Below are 17,444 nucleotides of genomic sequence, written 5' to 3' on the forward strand. Positions count from 1 at the left end.
TACATGAATTGATAAAACATAAGACGTCTAGCATAGGACATTTTTGAATCGAAATGATGCTAGAGTAGCAACGATTTCGATAAGGACAAATGTACCTAAATTTGGTTTTCAAAGAATGTAATCATCTATGTTTAAACATAGAAGGCATCACTCATGTGATTTAAAACAAAAGGTTGTACCTACTGCTATGATAACTTGGTGGTTGGTTTAGACCACACAAGTTAGAGGTATTTTACATTCTTCACGAAAACTAAATGTATACTATCTTGTAGATTTTAAAGTCCCTAATCCGGTTAACCCAATTGATCAAACCTCAAGTAAATTCGTTTAAAACGAGTAAACGAAAAGCACATTGAACAACCATTTGATTGAGAGTCTTATGGTATGTGTGCATGTATTATGTTTTCTTTTGCAGAAAAGAAACACAATAGTGAGGTGATTGACCATATACATACGGATGTGTAAGGCCGATAGTTGGTTATATATATACTTCGTTACTTTTACCATAATGTTAAGTAGATATGAAAACCTCATATCTATTTAATAAGACATAAAAGTGATTTTTGAAACGTGGAATATTTTCAAAATGAAGTAGTAAACCAAGAGCACGACAAGATCAAAATGTTGATCGGAAGTTTCAAAGTAATGACTTTGAAGGTCAAATGGGTAATATCAAGTATGATCTTCATGATCACTAAGAAGATTGTGAACCATAGAGTATGGTGTAGTCAAGAATATAAATCGAACTTTATGAGATATAGTTTGAGGTTTTTCGCAATTTTGTAAGCTATTTTCTCACTAAAAGTTTAAAACCCGACTATAAAAGCCTAAATGACTCCATATGAGATATGGATAGGGAGGGTCCCTAACTTGTCATTTTTATAAATTTGGGACCATAAATGTTTATGTTCAGAACCAATTTGTGTATTTGTGAGGGTTATCCAAAATTGAACCACTTGGTTTTTACTCCTCCAAAACGAGAACAAAGAGTCTGTGGTTCGTAATGCTGTCTTTCTAGAAAGATTTTCATTTTATGGAAGACAATGTAGGAGAAATTTTGGACTTACGGAAGTCCAAGACCCACAAACTGAGTAAAATGAAAGAAGATGTTCTTTATTAAGGCTCAGTGGTTATAAGGAGATAATTTTGCGATAATTTTGCGTTACTTTTCGAAAGTGACGAATCTTCAACCCTCATCAAAGGCTTTTCTATAGTATGAACTCTATGTGATGGCGTGTCACCATGCAATTCGAATTGGTCTTCTTCTACAAGATGTGATAAGGAAGGAAACATGAGATGTTTTCGAGACTTGATTTGGGGCGAATACTTTGCACCAAATTAGGTTACCTTGATCTTGTCATAAAGGTTACATAAGATGTTTCAATTTTGAGTTCGTTACAGAGAGTTTGTGACAACCCAAAAGCCTTTATCAATTCGTATGTTCTTAGCAATATAGCCTCTCATGAGGATGAGATTCGGCAAAAGAATAACGAAATTTTCTCCTTGAGAGAAGTTTTGTTGATCTTGTCAATGCTAAGAAGCCAAGCATGCTTGAAAGATCCATTTTGTGATCTTATATACGTCAAAGAGTTGGAACCTTGGGTTAAATCATGTCATTAATCATAATGGTATTACTCGAGTTGTCGAGGTACCATGATGATACATGGAGTTTACTGGGAGCTAAAGTGAGTTTCTTAGTCTAAATATGTGCTTGACATATTAGTGACTATAAATGTAGTTAAGGTGATGTTTCTTAGTCTAAATATGTGTTTGGCATATTAGTGACTAGAAATATTCTCAGGTGAATATTTGAGAGTAGCATGACGCATCTTTAAACATCTAGATCTAATGAGATAGATCTCCATGGATATTAGCATTATAGTCAAGAGACTTATGTGATAAGATTCTTGACTCGTTTAAGTTGTTGAACTATTAATATGATCTCTTGTGCTTCCGCTGCAGGATCTATTAATATGCTAAAAGCTTCTCTCGTCGGGACTTATCATGTTGAGAATATGAGAAGTCATTACCAACCATTTCCTAGTGAGTGTCACTAGATGATTATCAAGAGCATCCTTGATTACTTGAGAAGCATTGAGGATTTACTCTTGTAGTTTGGAGGAATTAATGAATTTCGTGTAAAAGGGTTACACGATTACATTCCCATGCTTATAAGATGTTATGGGCCTCGTTAAGGAATGGTTAGCATGTAAAAGTGCTATGTGAATAAAGAAAATATGTATAAGAAGTTATACATATATGTATAAGAAGTTATACATGTATAAAGCAGATATGTATGAGGAGTCATACATAAAAGATGTCATATGAAGGATGTGTATGTATAAGTGTTATACGTACAAATCATGAACGAAAGCTAAGTACATTACAACATCCGATGTTGTAAAAGAGATAGTTGATATCCGGAATTTAATGGAACTAGAGTAGTTCTGTTAGCCGAATATCGTCTCCCGAGAGACTGTGAAAACAGTGGAGTGTTTGACTGGCTTTAGAACCAGAGTCTAAAAACTTGTTTAGACATGTACTCAGAAAGGCTCTATGTGATAAAAATATTGCATAGAACAAAAAGAAAAATAGCAAAGGAAATTAGAGTGATGCAACTGTTGCTAATCCTCTAACCAAAGTCGTTGGCATAAGGTAGACATGATGGTTATGTCATCTCAATGTGAATGAGGAATATACCTTAATTGCTGAAGATCGTAATGTAAATATTGGATAGAGTATTAATATTTATGTAAGTCATGATCGCATTCATTGTTTGAGTCTCTTTAAGAACTCATTTATTCAGTTTGACTGAAAACATGAATACCTTGTTTATCCGAATTGGTTGTGGAGACAATGTTGAATCCCAATTCAAGTGAATAGGATGAACATTGTATTAGCCCCTAATCACTTAATGAGGTGACGTCTCGGAGTGACTAGATTGTAAGTCGATTGATGGTAGGTTCAGCACCATAAGGTCATAAGGATGACTAGTCGTTTACATAGGCAGACTGCGGGACACTTTGTCGGGCAGTGACATTTATAGAGTCCCTTAGATCTATTACAGACGCCCGATCGTGGCAGGGACTTCTATGATATTTCTATGAGTCGATTCTTTAAACTGGAGACTATTATCTGAGCAAGTGCAGTTTCCGAGTGACTTTGGTTTTTGTCCTAGGTCGTGCCGTGAAAGGAGGCCAAAGGACATCTACTGGGTCATGGTGATCTGTATTGTGCAAAAGGATAGATAGGGTAGACAGGAATTGTCCACCCACGTTGGGTTTAAACATCTCTAGGCCACTCGAGGAGTTGTGACTGAGAAATGCGTGGCCACGCTCGGAAGTAATCTATGGTAGATTTTTCCGGTCCTGCAGTCACACTCCCGATCGAGAAAACCACTCACGATAAGTTCATGTGCAAGTGCGACCTGAAAGACACCTTGCATTGAGTGGAAGATTGTTGTTAAAACGGACAAAAGAATCGGTAACACGCCCTTGTAGAGTACAAGCAGGATAATGTTGGGATAAGGAGTTATCCACAATTTTGTGTTATAATCATCGCTCAACTTATCTCGGACAAGTGGGAGATTGTTGGAGTTTTGTCCTCCACAATAGTGCGTGATAATATTATTAAATCTCATTAAGGAATATGCATGGGATATTCATTGGCAATACTAGTCAGCTGATCAACGTATATCGGTAACGGTTGGCCAACTAGGGTTTGACGTTACTGTCATGAGACGGCGGTGTTCAGCTGATCCCTTTCGGTCACACCTAAAGGAACGAACCCCAACATGAAAACTAATTAATTGTATGAGATACAGTTTAATTAGTCCCTTGATATATTGACTAAGAGTTAGTTGATTAATTAATTTAGAGAGATATTGAGTTGTGAACTCGAGGCGCGGAAATTATTATTTAATTATGCGATAATTAAATAATAAATTATTTGAGACGGGAATTAATGATTAAGTAGTTAATTGTTAAATTAGTACTAATTGATTAATGTGATTAGTATTGGTACGTAAATAATATGTGTAGCGGTACACGTATATTTACGGAGTGATTTGGACAAAATTTATTGGGAAGCATTTAAACATAAATCGATTTTTAAAGTAAAATTTACACGTATTTGTGCGATAAATATAAGAACCAATATGGACCCGTAAATGGGGCATTGGACCGTGTAAAATAGAGTGTAGTGGATGATTATAAACATAATCATTTCACTTTGCTTTATATTCTTCCATAAGTTATCTTTTGTTCTTATGCATGTCATAAAGGATTGGATAAAAATAAGACAAAATCTACTCCTACACTCCACCCCTCTCAACCGGTTTCCCCCCACCATATAGACCAAAATTTTTGTTCATTTTGACACACTACTCACTTGTACACTTATGCATGTGAATGAAGTTGTTGGTCTTTCTCTCTAAAAATTAATATAAACATTTTACTAAGATTTGTTAGTAAAATAAATATTTACTAAGATTGTTAGTAATATTACAAATATAATCAAGGGTATTTCTAGCATAGTATCTAGTTAATACTTGTTAGATTCTTGGGTGTTGTTCTTGGGTGCAATTTGAGAGGAGGCTTTCTCTTTGGAAGCTTGGGTTTATGGAGGATCTTGCCATTGATGAATAGCTCAAGAACAACCAAGATGGCGATCTTGGTTGTGCCCAAATACTACCATTTTCAATGTAAGGAAAATTATTTTCCTCATCTTTTATTTTAATATGCTTTTATATTGCATGCATGTTACATAGATCACATAAACATAACATATGCATAACATGTGCATCAGTAACGTCAAACCCTAGTTGCATAAGTTGCAAGGATTCATAGGCTCGCATTTCTCACTTTCTCTCTCTATAACCACTTTCTCTCTCTATAACCACTTTTCCTCTTTTTTTTTTTCTTATGTTCTTTTTTACGCGGTACTCTGTCCTCTTTCTTCTCTTTTGATTTCCATGGCGAAAACTCGGAGTCGTCTTGCCAAATCAAGGGTAGGGACGGATGCAGTGCTTGCTAAGGGTCCTTCTGATAGTTCTAATGGCGGAAATGGTGCTACATCGGTGGAGAATTGTCAAACCCAGACGCGAAAATCCGGGACAGTTAATGCGCTGATTGAATCCGCCATTACTGCTCGAGCTTCTCAGTCAGGTAAAAAACCTTCTTCTTCTCATATAATTACTGCTTCTAGTACACCTAATTTGGCCAATTCTGTGGTTTCTCCTAAACCTACAAATGATTCTCAAACTAGGTTGAATGGTACTCCTGTCGTTACTTCCCCTGTTACTCACTCGTTAGTTAGTAACTCTGATCATGCTGCTGTGCCTGTGGTAGCTACTGTTACTACTGCTGACACTGTTGTGATTGTCCCACCCCCTTCTAAATCATGGTCTAATGTTGTTAAAAGTCCTACTAAGGCTGGAATGAGTTTATACTATTGTCAAGAAAGTGCTCAAGCTACTGAAATTGACATAGATGAATCTGATTTTGAGCAAGAGTTGAAACATTGGGAATTTACTTTGATGGGTCATGTTATTGGTGCCAAACCAACTCTGAAAACTGTTCAGGACTTTGTCACTAAGCATTGGAGCCCTATAGCTCTTCCAGTAGTTCAGTATTATAAGAAAGGCTGGTTTGCCTTCAGGTTTGACTCTCTTGAGGCAATGACTTCTGTGCTACGAAAGGGTCCTTGGATGGTTGGTAGTAATTCCCTAATTCTAAAGCAGTGGTACCCTTCTTTCTCTCTGGAAATGGAAAAAGTGGCACGGGTACCAGTTTGGATTCTTTTTCCAGGTCTGGATCCATGCCTCTGGTCTGATGTTGTCCTTAGTAAAATTGCCAGTAAACTTGGAAAATCCCTCTTTGCTGATATTTCCACCACCAATAAGGAGAAATTATCTTTTGCTAGAGTCATGGTTGAAATTGATGTGTCTCTACCTTTGTTTGATTTTGTGACTGTCAATGCTCCTTTCCTGGGTTAGTTCTCTCAGAAAGTGGTCTATGAGTGGGTTCCCTTTTACTGCTCAAGTTGTTGTAAGATGGGTCATAAGAATACCTCTTGTAAATGGCTAAAGCAGGCTGCTCCTGCCTCCCCCAAAGCCAGTAGGGATGAGGCATGTTCTCAGGAGGTTCAGATTGTGTTGGACAAGGAGAAGAGAGATTCAGTGTCTCCCCCTCCTCCTAAGGTTGTCATCCTAAAACGCCCTTCTGTTTCAAATAAGAAAGAGGCTGCCCCTTCTAGGACTCCAGCAAAGCTGACCACTAAGGCTTCTTCTCCTCTTAGTATAGCTAACAAGTTCCATGTCTTGGAGCAAGGGGAAATAACTCCTGATGGATTACCTGTGGACCTTGGTGTTGAGCTAGGTGGTACCTTGGAGACTGTTCCTGAGTTGAGGGTGGATCAGTGGGGGAATGTAGGCTCAGAACTTGGCCAGAGATCCCCTTCTAGTCCATCTTTGATTTCTGTTCAGGGCTCCAAAAAGCACTCAGAATGCTTAGGTTCCCAAATTGTGGCTAGTAGACTTGATGACCCTCATCCATTGCAGCCATGAAAATTGCTTCTTGGAATGTGAGAGGGTTTAACTGTCCCATTAAACATAGTGATGTTAAAGATTTCCTCTGGACTAATCATATTGATGTGTTAGCTCTTTTGGAAACTAGAGTTAAAGAATGTAGAGCTGCCAGGATCACTCATACTCATTTCAGAGATTGGGTCTTTCTCAATAACTATGGTAAACACTATAATGGAAGGATTTGGATTCTCCTTAATCCTAAAACTACTGCTCTTCTGTCTCAAAGGATTGAGGAGCAATTTATTCACCCACATCTTAAATATTTTGAATATAATCTCCAGTTTTATGTGAGCTTTGTCTATGGTAGTAATAATGCTCAGGAAAGGGGGCAGTTGTGGTCTGGATTACATGATGTTAGCACTCCTGATCCTTGGTTAGTCCTTGGTGACTTTAATATTGTTCGAGACCCTGATGAAAAGCTCAATAAAACTCCTCCTGTTCTTCAGGATATGTTGGATTTTAACTCCTGCTTGTCTGCCTGTCATTTGGATGATCTGTCTAGTACTGGTTGTGACCTTACTTGGACTAATAAGCAAGATCATATTACCAGGGTTTGGTCTAAACTTGATAGGGCTCTGGCTAACCCTAACTGGATCTCTACTCTACCAGATTCTTTTGCTCAATTTTCTGAGGCTGGCATTTCAGATCACTCTCATGTGATTGTTCAGATTTCCCATGATAAGAAGATTAAAAAAAGATTCAGTTTCTTAAATAGTTGGATATCTCATCCCGACTATTTTTCCATTATTTCTGGTGCTTGGAAGACTGCTAAACAAGGAAGCCTTATGTTTACTTTTTTTGCCAAGCTTAAGTCTGTTAAGAAGGCTCTCTCAGAGCTTCACAAAAGGGAGTTCACTAATATCTCTTTTCAAGTTAAGCAGGCTAAGTCTAATCTGGTTGATTGCCAATCTAGACTCATTCAGGATCCTTTGTCTGCTGCCCTCATTCAAGAAGAGAAGTCTAAGCTGTTGGAATATACTTCTCTTAAGGCTTCTGAACTTAGTATCCTATCTCAAAGAGCCAAAGCCAAGCATATTCAGGAAGCTGACTCTTGTTCTAAGTATTTTTTTGCTAAAATTTCTGAAAGGAGGCATCAGCAGGTGATTGGAGCCATTAAAGACAAGTCTGGTGAACTCCATTCTGGTCATAACAAGGTTAACCTTGCTTTTCAAGAGTTTTATGCTGATTTACTTGGTCAGAAGACTCCTGTACAACAGCTTGATGAAGGTTTTCTTTCACTTGGCAGTTCTGTCTCCCCTTCTGATAAAGCTTACCTTGTTCAGCCTGTCTCTCCTAAAGAGATAAAAGCAGCTGTTTTCTCCATGGATAACAATAGTAGTCATGGGATTGATGGTTTTCTGCAGGTTTTTTTAAATCTGCCTGGTTCATTGTGGGTGCTGACTTCTGTAGAGCTGCTACTAATTTTTTTCAGACCAATCATATGTCTAAGCAAGCAAATTCAACTGTAATTTCTCTCATTCCTAAAAAGAGTACTCCTGAGTTTGTCTCTGATTATAGACCTATTTCCTATTGTACAGTCTTTTATAAGGCTGTTAGCAAGGTCATTGCTAATAGACTTCAAAGAGTTTTGCCTACTATTGTTGGAGATGAACATGCTGCTTTCATTAAAGGTAGAAGCATCTTTGAGAATATTATGCTCTCTCAATCCCTGGTTAAAGGGTATGGAAGGAAATACATTTCTCCAAGATGTATAATTAAAGTGGATATAAGAAAAGTTTTTGATTCCCTTCAATGGGATTTCATTGCTAATGCCTTGAGGAGCTTTGGCTTTCCTGCTATCTTTTCTTCTTGGGTTCTTGGGTGTATTTCAAGTCCCTGGTACTCTCTCAAGATCAATGGTGAAGTTTCTGGGTTCTTTCAAGGTGGTAGTGGCATCAGGCAAGGGGATCCTTTGTCCCCCTACCTTTTTGTCTTAAGTATGGAAGTCCTTTCTAGATATCTCAGGACTATTTGTGATAAGCATCAGGTTTCTTTTCAACCTAAATGCTGTGCTATCAACCTTACCCACCTTATATTTGCAGATGACTTAATGATTTTTACTAGAGGAGATGTGCCTTTTGTAAATGCTGTTACTGATACTCTCAAGCTCTTTGCTCAACTCTCTGGGCTCACTGCTAATATTGATAAGACCTGCATTTATTTTGGAGGAGTTGCCAGTCATATTCAGGACCTGATTCTCAGCAGCACTGGGTTCTCTCAAGGAGAATTCCCTTTTAGGTATCTTGGCTTGCCTCTTAACACTTCCAGAATCACCATTAGCATGTTTGACCCTTTGATTCTCAAGATTCAGAAAGCCATTCAGCATTGGACTACTCATTCCCTTTCCTATGTTGGTAAGCTGCAACTGGTCAACTCTATTGTCTTTGGCTTGGAGAATTTTTGGTGCTCTAGTATTCTCCTCCCCCAGCAAATTGTTCACCACATCAACCAGATGTGCAAGAACTTCTTTTGGGGCATTTTTGAGGGCAGCAGGAGGTTAGTTTTTAAGAGTTGGAAACACATTTGCTCTCCTTTTGCTACAGGAGGGTTCAATGCTAAAGACTTGGAAGCTTGGAATCTCTCCCTTCTCTGTAAATGGCTTTGGCTCCTCTCTTCTTTCTCCCCTGGTAAGTGGGCTCATAGGATTAGACATTATGTACTTAAAAGTGCTGACATCTGGTCTGTTCCTTGCAAGGAATACTTTTCTTCCAGTTTTAAAGGCATCTTTGCTGCCAGGAATAGACTGGTTCTACTTACAGGGGATCCTCATACTGCTGCAACTCTCCTTAATAGCTGGGTGGTGGGAGGTAAACTCAGTATGAAGAAAGCATATCTTTTCTTCAGACAAGCTCCTACTGCTGGTCTGTGGGCTAAAAACATTCTGCATTCTCGCATAATTCCTAGTCATCGCATTATTTGCTCCCTTGATGCTCAAAATCAACTAGCCACTATTGATAATCTGAAATGTAGAGGGTTCCATCATGTAAATAGATGTGCACTCTGTGAGCTTGCTGAGGAGTCGCATTCCCATCTGTTCTTTCATTATGTGTACTCTAAGGAAGCTTGGAATGCACTGTTGAATTGGATGGGTATCCTACGACAAGGGCATCTACTCATTAATGAATTTAATACTAGCTACCATCTGGGTGGTGCTAAAGGTTGAAGGATAGTCTGGTTCAGAGCTTCCCTTGCTGCTTTGGTGCATAATCTGTGGCTGGAGCGAAATTCTCGAATTTTTCAGGGGAAATCTCAGCCTGTTTCTCAGTTTGTTCAGAGAATTCGTTTTCAAGTTATTACCAGACTACTCATGTGGAAGCAAAACCCGGATTATAATCAGCTAGTTATTGCCCTTTATACCTAGTCTTTTTGCTATTCTTTTGTGGTTGTATACTCTAGTGGTTAGTCTTTGCAAAATTTTGTAATTTCTTTTCTTTTTAAGAAATGAAATGATAACTCTTTTGCAAAAAAAAAAAAAATTATGAAAACATATTAGATTAAGCATGAATCATTCCCCATGTTGGTTTCCCCTAATTCCCCATTAACCCTAGCTAGGAGACTACTCACTCATTATCAAATTCAACATGCTAATAAGATTGTCAATCAAACTAACAAGGCTTAACATGATGAACAAATGAAAGTGATTAACAATAATTAAAGCAAGGGTAAAGAGAATTATACCTATGGAGATTCCAAAATAATAATGCAAAGAATAATAGAAGTACTTGATGATTGATGGAAGGTTGTCAATCTCCCAATAAACCCAAATGATCTTCTAATTACCCAAAATAAATGATGAACAATAGAGAAATTGAGAAGAGATTAATATTGATAAATTGTATTACAACTAATTTGAGAGTATTAAGAACTAATTAAGGATGGATTAAAATCTAATTAGGAGGTGGTTAAGAGAGCATGCTAATCTAGGTAGCACAATGTGGTATTTATACTAAAGATTAGGTACAAAGATTAGGGTTACTAAGGGCTTAAATGACTCTTAAGACCCTAAGAAAAGTTGAGGAAATGCTCATCTCGAAGGAAATGAGCATATTCTCGTGCTAGTCCTGCCACGATCCGTGCGTCTTGAGCTGTGGCACGGGCTCTCTGACTAAGGATACGCTCGGATTGCCTGGAAGACGCTCGGCTCCATGGGCTGCAATCCGCTCGTCTTGGCCGAAAGATGCCCGGATTTTGATGATGGGAGACGCCCGGATCGTGTCTGATCCGCTCGGATCCCTGGGCAGTCAGCTACTCTTCTTTTGGCTCCTTCACAATCCGCAAGGATCACTTCGGGGATGGAAGGATCCTTTCATCATTGCCCATTTCACTTTATTATCTACTTAGGCCTCTAGTGTTGGTCTTCTCTTTGATGCTTGGTCATTACATGCGATCAATTTAGCTCCATTTCGCCATGTAAATGCAAGGTTAACACTCCTTTCCTACCAAAGGGACAAAACCTCAAAGAATATGCAAAATAGGAAACTAAAGATAGTAAATGACCCAATTATGTGCTATAAAGCATGGGAACGAGGTTAATTCGGGGACTAAATGTGCTCAAATATGAGTCACATCAGCATGCCATCACAAAATTCTTGGCATCTTGGAACATGGTAGGCCAATAGAAGCCGGATTGCAACACCTTTGAAATGGTCTTGGATGGTCCATGATGACCACCATAAGGAGAAGAATGACATTCTTCTAGCACACCTTTCACATCCCATTGTGGGACACATCTCCGGAATAGCCCGTCGGAGCAATGTTTGAATAAATAAGGATCATCCTAAAGAAAGAACTTGGCATCGTGCATGAACTTTTTTCTTTGTTGATATGAAAGGTTGGGTGGCAGCTCCTTTCCAACTAGATAGTTGGCTATGTCGGCATACCATTGTGTATTAGATTCCAACACCATCAAGGAGTCATCGGTGAAAGAATCATCAATAGGTATATGAATACCTCCATCATCATACTTCAATCAGGATAAGTGATCGGCAACAACATTTTCGGCCCCCTTCTTGTCACGAATCTGTAGATCAAAAGCAAGATCCATATTATAAGCCTTGGCTTGGAGATGCTTTAAAGCGACATGACCGGTATGAAAAATGACTATGGAACCAATCAAGTAAGAGCGGAATTTGTCTAAGGCATAGACAATGACAAGTTTATCTTTCTCCGTGGTGGCATAGTTGATTTGAACCACATCCAAGGTTTTGCTAGCATAGTAGATAGCATGGAGCACCTTGTCTTTTATTTGTCCTAGCATGACACCTACTGCATAGTCACTTGCATCACACATGAGTTCGAAGGGCAAGTTCCAATCCGGTGATTGGATGATAGGTGCGGAGATTAAAGCCTTCTTGATCTTATTAAAAGACTCAAGACAATCGTTAGTAAACACAAATGGAGCATCTTTTAAAAGAAGCTCCGTAAGGGGTTTGGAAATCTTAGAAAAATCCTTGATAAAACGGCGGTAAAATCCCGCATGGCCTAAGAAACTCATTACACTTTTGACATTTACCGGTGGGGGTAGTTGTTAAATAACTTGGACCTTAGCATGGTCCATCTCAATACCTCTTTCAGAAACAATGTGACCAAATACCACTCATTCATTTACCATGAAGTGACACTTTTTCAAATTCAATACCAAATCAACCTCTTCACAACGCTTCAAAACTTTAGTTAAGTTAGCCAAGCATGCATCAAATGAAAAACCATAAACGCTAAAATCATACATAAACACCTCCATAATAGATTCAATAAAAAGATTCTTATCATGCAACGTTGGAAAGTAGCGGGGCATTACAAAAACCAAACGGCATCCTACGATAAGCAAAGGTATCATAGGGACATGTAAATGTGGTCTTCTCTTGGTCATCCGGGTTAATGGGTATTGCAAAAGTACTTGTGACATGCCAACCTCTCCAACATTTGGTCAATAAAGGGTAATGGGTAGTTGTCTTTCTTGGTGGCCAAATTTAACCCCCTATAGGCAAGGCACATGCGCCATCCTATCACAATTTTAGTGGGATTAAGTTCAGTTTTATCATTTTTGATTATGGTGGTTCCTCATTTCTTAGGAACCACTTGGACCGGACTAACCCATTTAGAGTCGAAAATTGCATAAATGATTCCCGCATCTAACAACTTAATGACCTCCTTTTTAACCACTTCTTGCATGTTCGGATTTAGTCGTCTTTGACCTTAGACACATGTTTATGATCTTCCTCAGGGTAAATTCTATGCATGCAAAATTCCGGGCTTATGCCCTTCAAATCATCAAGTTTGTATCCAATGACTTTCTTATGAGTTTTCAAACTTGAAGCAATGAAGTTAATTGACTCTCACTCAAATGAAACACTAACTATGACCGAACACATTTTCGACTCATCTAGAAAAGCATACTTCAAATTAGTGGGGAGGGGTTTAAGTTCAGGTTTTTGTACCTCAAGGTCTTGAGGAGTAGAAACCAAACCTACAAATTGTGAGCTTTTTTTCCAATGATAGCTCTTCTCCATCCAATGCAACCTCCAAAGCATCCACTTCCTCACTTCCAATCTCATCATCGCCTGCAAATGATTTCCATAACAAAAGTGCCTCTAAGGGATCTTTAGCCAAAGATCGAGGTATAGAGTCTTCTATGACAACATCAACAATATCTAAAATGTCAATAGAATACCAAGACTCTTCTAGCATTGGACTCTTCATGGCACTATTCAAATTATATGTGACCTTATCGTCATCAACTTCCAAAGTAAACTTACCATTCTTGACATCAGTTACCTGACCCGCGGTATGTAAAAAGGGTCTTCCCAAAATGATTGGGATTTGGGCATCTTTGGCCGTGTCAAGAACAATGAAATCGACCGGAATGAAAAACTTACCAACTTTTACGAGTACATCCTCCAAAACTCCCAAAGGGCGTTTTATAGAACAATTCGCCATTTGCAAAGTGACACTAGTACATTTTAAGACTCCCATGTTTAGTTTATCACAAATAGAATATTGCATCACACTCACACTAGGACCTAAATCACACAAAGCTTTATCAATAGTATAGGTGCCAATGGTGCATGGAATAGAAAAACTACCGGGATCTTTTAACTTAGGAGGGGAATTATTTTGCAAAAGAGCACTACACTTGGCGGTGAATGCTATAGTTTCAACATCATCAAAAGTCCTCTTCTTCGTTAAAATATCTTTCATGAATTTAGTGTATGATGGAATTTGAGTAATTACCTCGGTAAAAGGAACGGATACCAATAAATTCTTCACCACTTCCATACCGAATTGAGTTTCCTTTTGATGCTTGGCCAATCAATGAGGGAAAGGCACATTGACTTTTTTCGACACTTTAATTTCAACATCTTTCTTTGGAGGAGAATCCTCCACATCTTTCTCTTTCTCAACATTGATGGATTCATCCACTTTCTTGGGAATAGCTTCACCTTTCTTTGCATTAGGAGAAACCTCCATCTCAACAAGTACCTCCTTACTTTCTTTGGGCATAGGGGGCTCATCATATTTGGTACCACTTCTCAAAGTAATAGCAATAACGGTATCATGTGGTTGCTCACCTTAGGGTGGTAGTTGACTCGTCTTCCTTTGAGAGCTAGATGAGGCTAGTTGAGCCATTTGATTCTCTAGCATTTTGATGGTGGTATTATGAGCAGGGGCGGATCCAGGATTTAGAAGTAGGTTGGGCTATGTTGACGTCGGTGGTGGTTAGACAAGACAACTGAAACTCGCAAATCATATAATTGGAGTTGCATGTAGTGTACCGACATAGGAATAATGATGAAGCCTTTTTTTTGGAGAATTACAATATAAATCATTACATTATAAAAATATATGATTAAATAAAATGTGTACTTGTTTACAAATATTTTTTCAGTACAATTCATAATACAATTTCCGTTAAATTTAACAATCATTATAAAAAAATGAAGACTAGGAATCTCCATCTTTTTTGAATACAATATTTTTCTATTCTCAAATAAGCGGGTGTCTCAAATTTGTTTTAAGTAAATTTATCAATGATCAAATTATTATGTGCTCCGTTTTACTTCTCGTGTTAACAATATACTATAAAACATTATTAAGATTTATGAGGGAATGCCAAACAAAAAACCAAAAAATATGTAACTAATGGGATTTGAACCCCCTCCCCCGACAACAAAGATGGGAGTTCTTCATGTAACTACTCTTGCCAACTGAGCTAGGATGAAACAATGAATATTTAGTGAAGTGAACTGTTTATATTCCTAAAAACTAGTTGGGCTTAAGCCCACATAGCCTCCTATGTAGATCCACCCCTGATTGTGAGCTTGATCACTCTTTTGCATTTGAACCAATAATTCGGATTGGATCTTAGCCATTTGCATCACCAAGGCTTCAAGTTTGCTCCCCCCTTGGTTATTTTGTTGGGAAGTTGAGATTGACCTTGGGTTGGTTGGAAGTTTTGTTGAGGTGGCTTTTGATTTTGATTTTGATTTGGATAACCCGGTGGATAATTGAACCTTTGTTATGGGACAAAGCTATTTTTTTGTTGAGGCACAAAGGTTTTTGTGGTTATTGGGGCACAAAGTTATTTTGGGGTTGAGGATTTAGCACATTATTGCTTTTGTAAGACAAATTCGGGTGGAACTTTGTATTAGGATTGTAAGTATTTGAAAAAGTACCCGGTGGAAATGAACTTTGTCTAAAGCTTTGAAAAGCATTTACCTCCTCAATGGTGGCTTGACATAAGGCAGTGCAATGTCCCGCACCCCCGCAACCTTCACAAGCAACAATTTGCCAAGTAGTGGACATGGCATTGACTTGTTGAAGAGATGAGACCGCATTTTGAGTCTCCAATTTTTGCTAAAGCAAGGCAATTTGGGCCTTCAAAATGGTTTTATCGGAAGCCTCCTCTTTAGTCTTTTGAGGCGTACATAGGGAATTGACATATTGTGAGTCATGAATAGCCATGTATTCAATTGTGGCATGAGCAATATCGGTGTCAATTTGATCAAACCACCCATTGTTGGCGGAATCTAGAACTTGTGGGACTCGGCACAACATCCATTATAGAATGTACGTTATAGAGAGAAACCAAGGATCCAACCCATGATGTGGGCATTGTCTTTGCAATTCCTTGTATCTCTCCCAAGCTTCGTAAAGGCTCTCTAGCCCTTGTTGACGGAACCCCGTTATTTGGCTCCTCAAAGTTTGAGTTTTCTCCGGTGGAAAATAGTTTTGGTAAAAAGAAAGAGCCAAAGTCTCTCAATTGGTGATCCCCATGGCGGTTCTATCAAGGCTACTGATCCGTAGCTTAGCCTTGTCCTTTAATGAAAAAGGGAAAAGTATATCCCTTATTTAAGATTGTGTGACTTCTGTTTGCCTAATCATTGAGCAATAGTCACAAAAGTTTTGCACATGAAAATTGGGATCCTACAAAGAACTTCCCTTTAATTGCCTTCTCTCCACAAGGCTAATAAAATCCGGTTTGATCTCAAAGTCCGCGGCTCCAATTTGGGTAGTAGTGATACCCCTTGGAAGCATAGCTGCGGTGGGCTTGGAGTGATCGGAAAGTTTTAAAATCTTCTTGATTGGAGATGGTGGTGGCGGTGGAGATGATGAATTAGAACCTTCTTCCTCGTCACGAATGAGATAGTTGGTATGATTGCGTCCCAAACCACCGGGACTAGAAGATTCGGCAAGCTCCTTGAAATAATTGAGTCGGCTACGGAAAGTTTTCTCGGGCTCCGGATCAAAAGAAATCAATTCTTCGGTACGAGAGGACCTGTGCATAAGAAAACAACTACAATAAACTTGTAGGAATGGTCTCAAGGAACAAGTTCTCCTTAAGACAAAAGAAAACAAGATAGAAATCAACAATTCAAAATGCAACAAAACCGCGCTCTCCGGCAACGGCGCCAAAATTTGATAGGCTATTGCACACCTAACAAAGATACCCTAAACTTGGCTAACAAATTAATGTAGGAATTAGGGGTTGAACACAAGGAGACGGGAATTGCGTAGTGAATTGCTATGAGTAGAATTCTATCTAGGTTGGTTCGATTGTTTGTTTGGTTTGGTTTTGATAAGCTTGTAAATAAAATGATATAAATTAATATGATAAAAGAGTCTAGGGGAGTCGGGTTACACATGCAAATATATAGATGCTCATGCTCATGCTAAACTAGAAATAGATAATATTGTCAATGGTTTAGGTCTTATGACAACCACCTCTCGGCCTTATTGTCAACCATAGAACAGGTCCTAACGAGCTCTCGCTATGGCTAGGTCGGTCTACTAAAACATGCTTAGTCTAACTCATTTTCGTGCCTCCCGACTTATAAAAGTGAATTAACAAATTAATCTAAGATAGTGATCAATTACCAAAGATTAGCAAATAAAAAAAGCATGTGATAGAAACTTATCAAACAATATTATATCATCCTAATTTAACATTTACAAATATTATTCATGCATGACTTCTCTAATCCCTAGACAAAACGGACAACTCACTCATATTAGAAATTAAACTAATAATAACATATGAATTAATAAACATGATGATAATAAAATTATAACTAAATGAAATTATAAGGATTATAAATATGCTAAATAATGATAACATATGAATTAGTGAAACTATTATGATAGAATATAAATATGAAATGCTATGAATTATGATGATAATAACTTGATAATTAAACGTATCAAAGTAATATTAGATTGCTAATAACGTAAATGTAAACTACGAAATGAATCAACAAAATAAACAAGAAATGAAATTACCGTAACAAGAGAATTTGGAACTTGAACAAGAAGAATTCAAATAACAAACCCAAATAATCTTGAATGGAAAGATTCTATTATT

General features: G+C 38.0%; 1 non-coding gene across 1 annotated transcript; it reads left to right on the forward strand.

The window, feature by feature from the left end:
• Nucleotides 1–15,680: 15,680 nt before the first annotated feature.
• On the forward strand, nt 15,681–15,787 carry LOC141615765 (small nucleolar RNA R71). Its single transcript, XR_012530167.1, has one exon. It is a non-coding gene; the product is annotated as a small nucleolar RNA R71 (small nucleolar RNA).
• Nucleotides 15,788–17,444: the final 1,657 nt, after the last annotated feature.

Source organism: Silene latifolia, chromosome 11, assembly GCF_048544455.1.
Source record: "Silene latifolia isolate original U9 population chromosome 11, ASM4854445v1, whole genome shotgun sequence".
NCBI lineage: Eukaryota > Viridiplantae > Streptophyta > Magnoliopsida > Caryophyllales > Caryophyllaceae > Silene > Silene latifolia.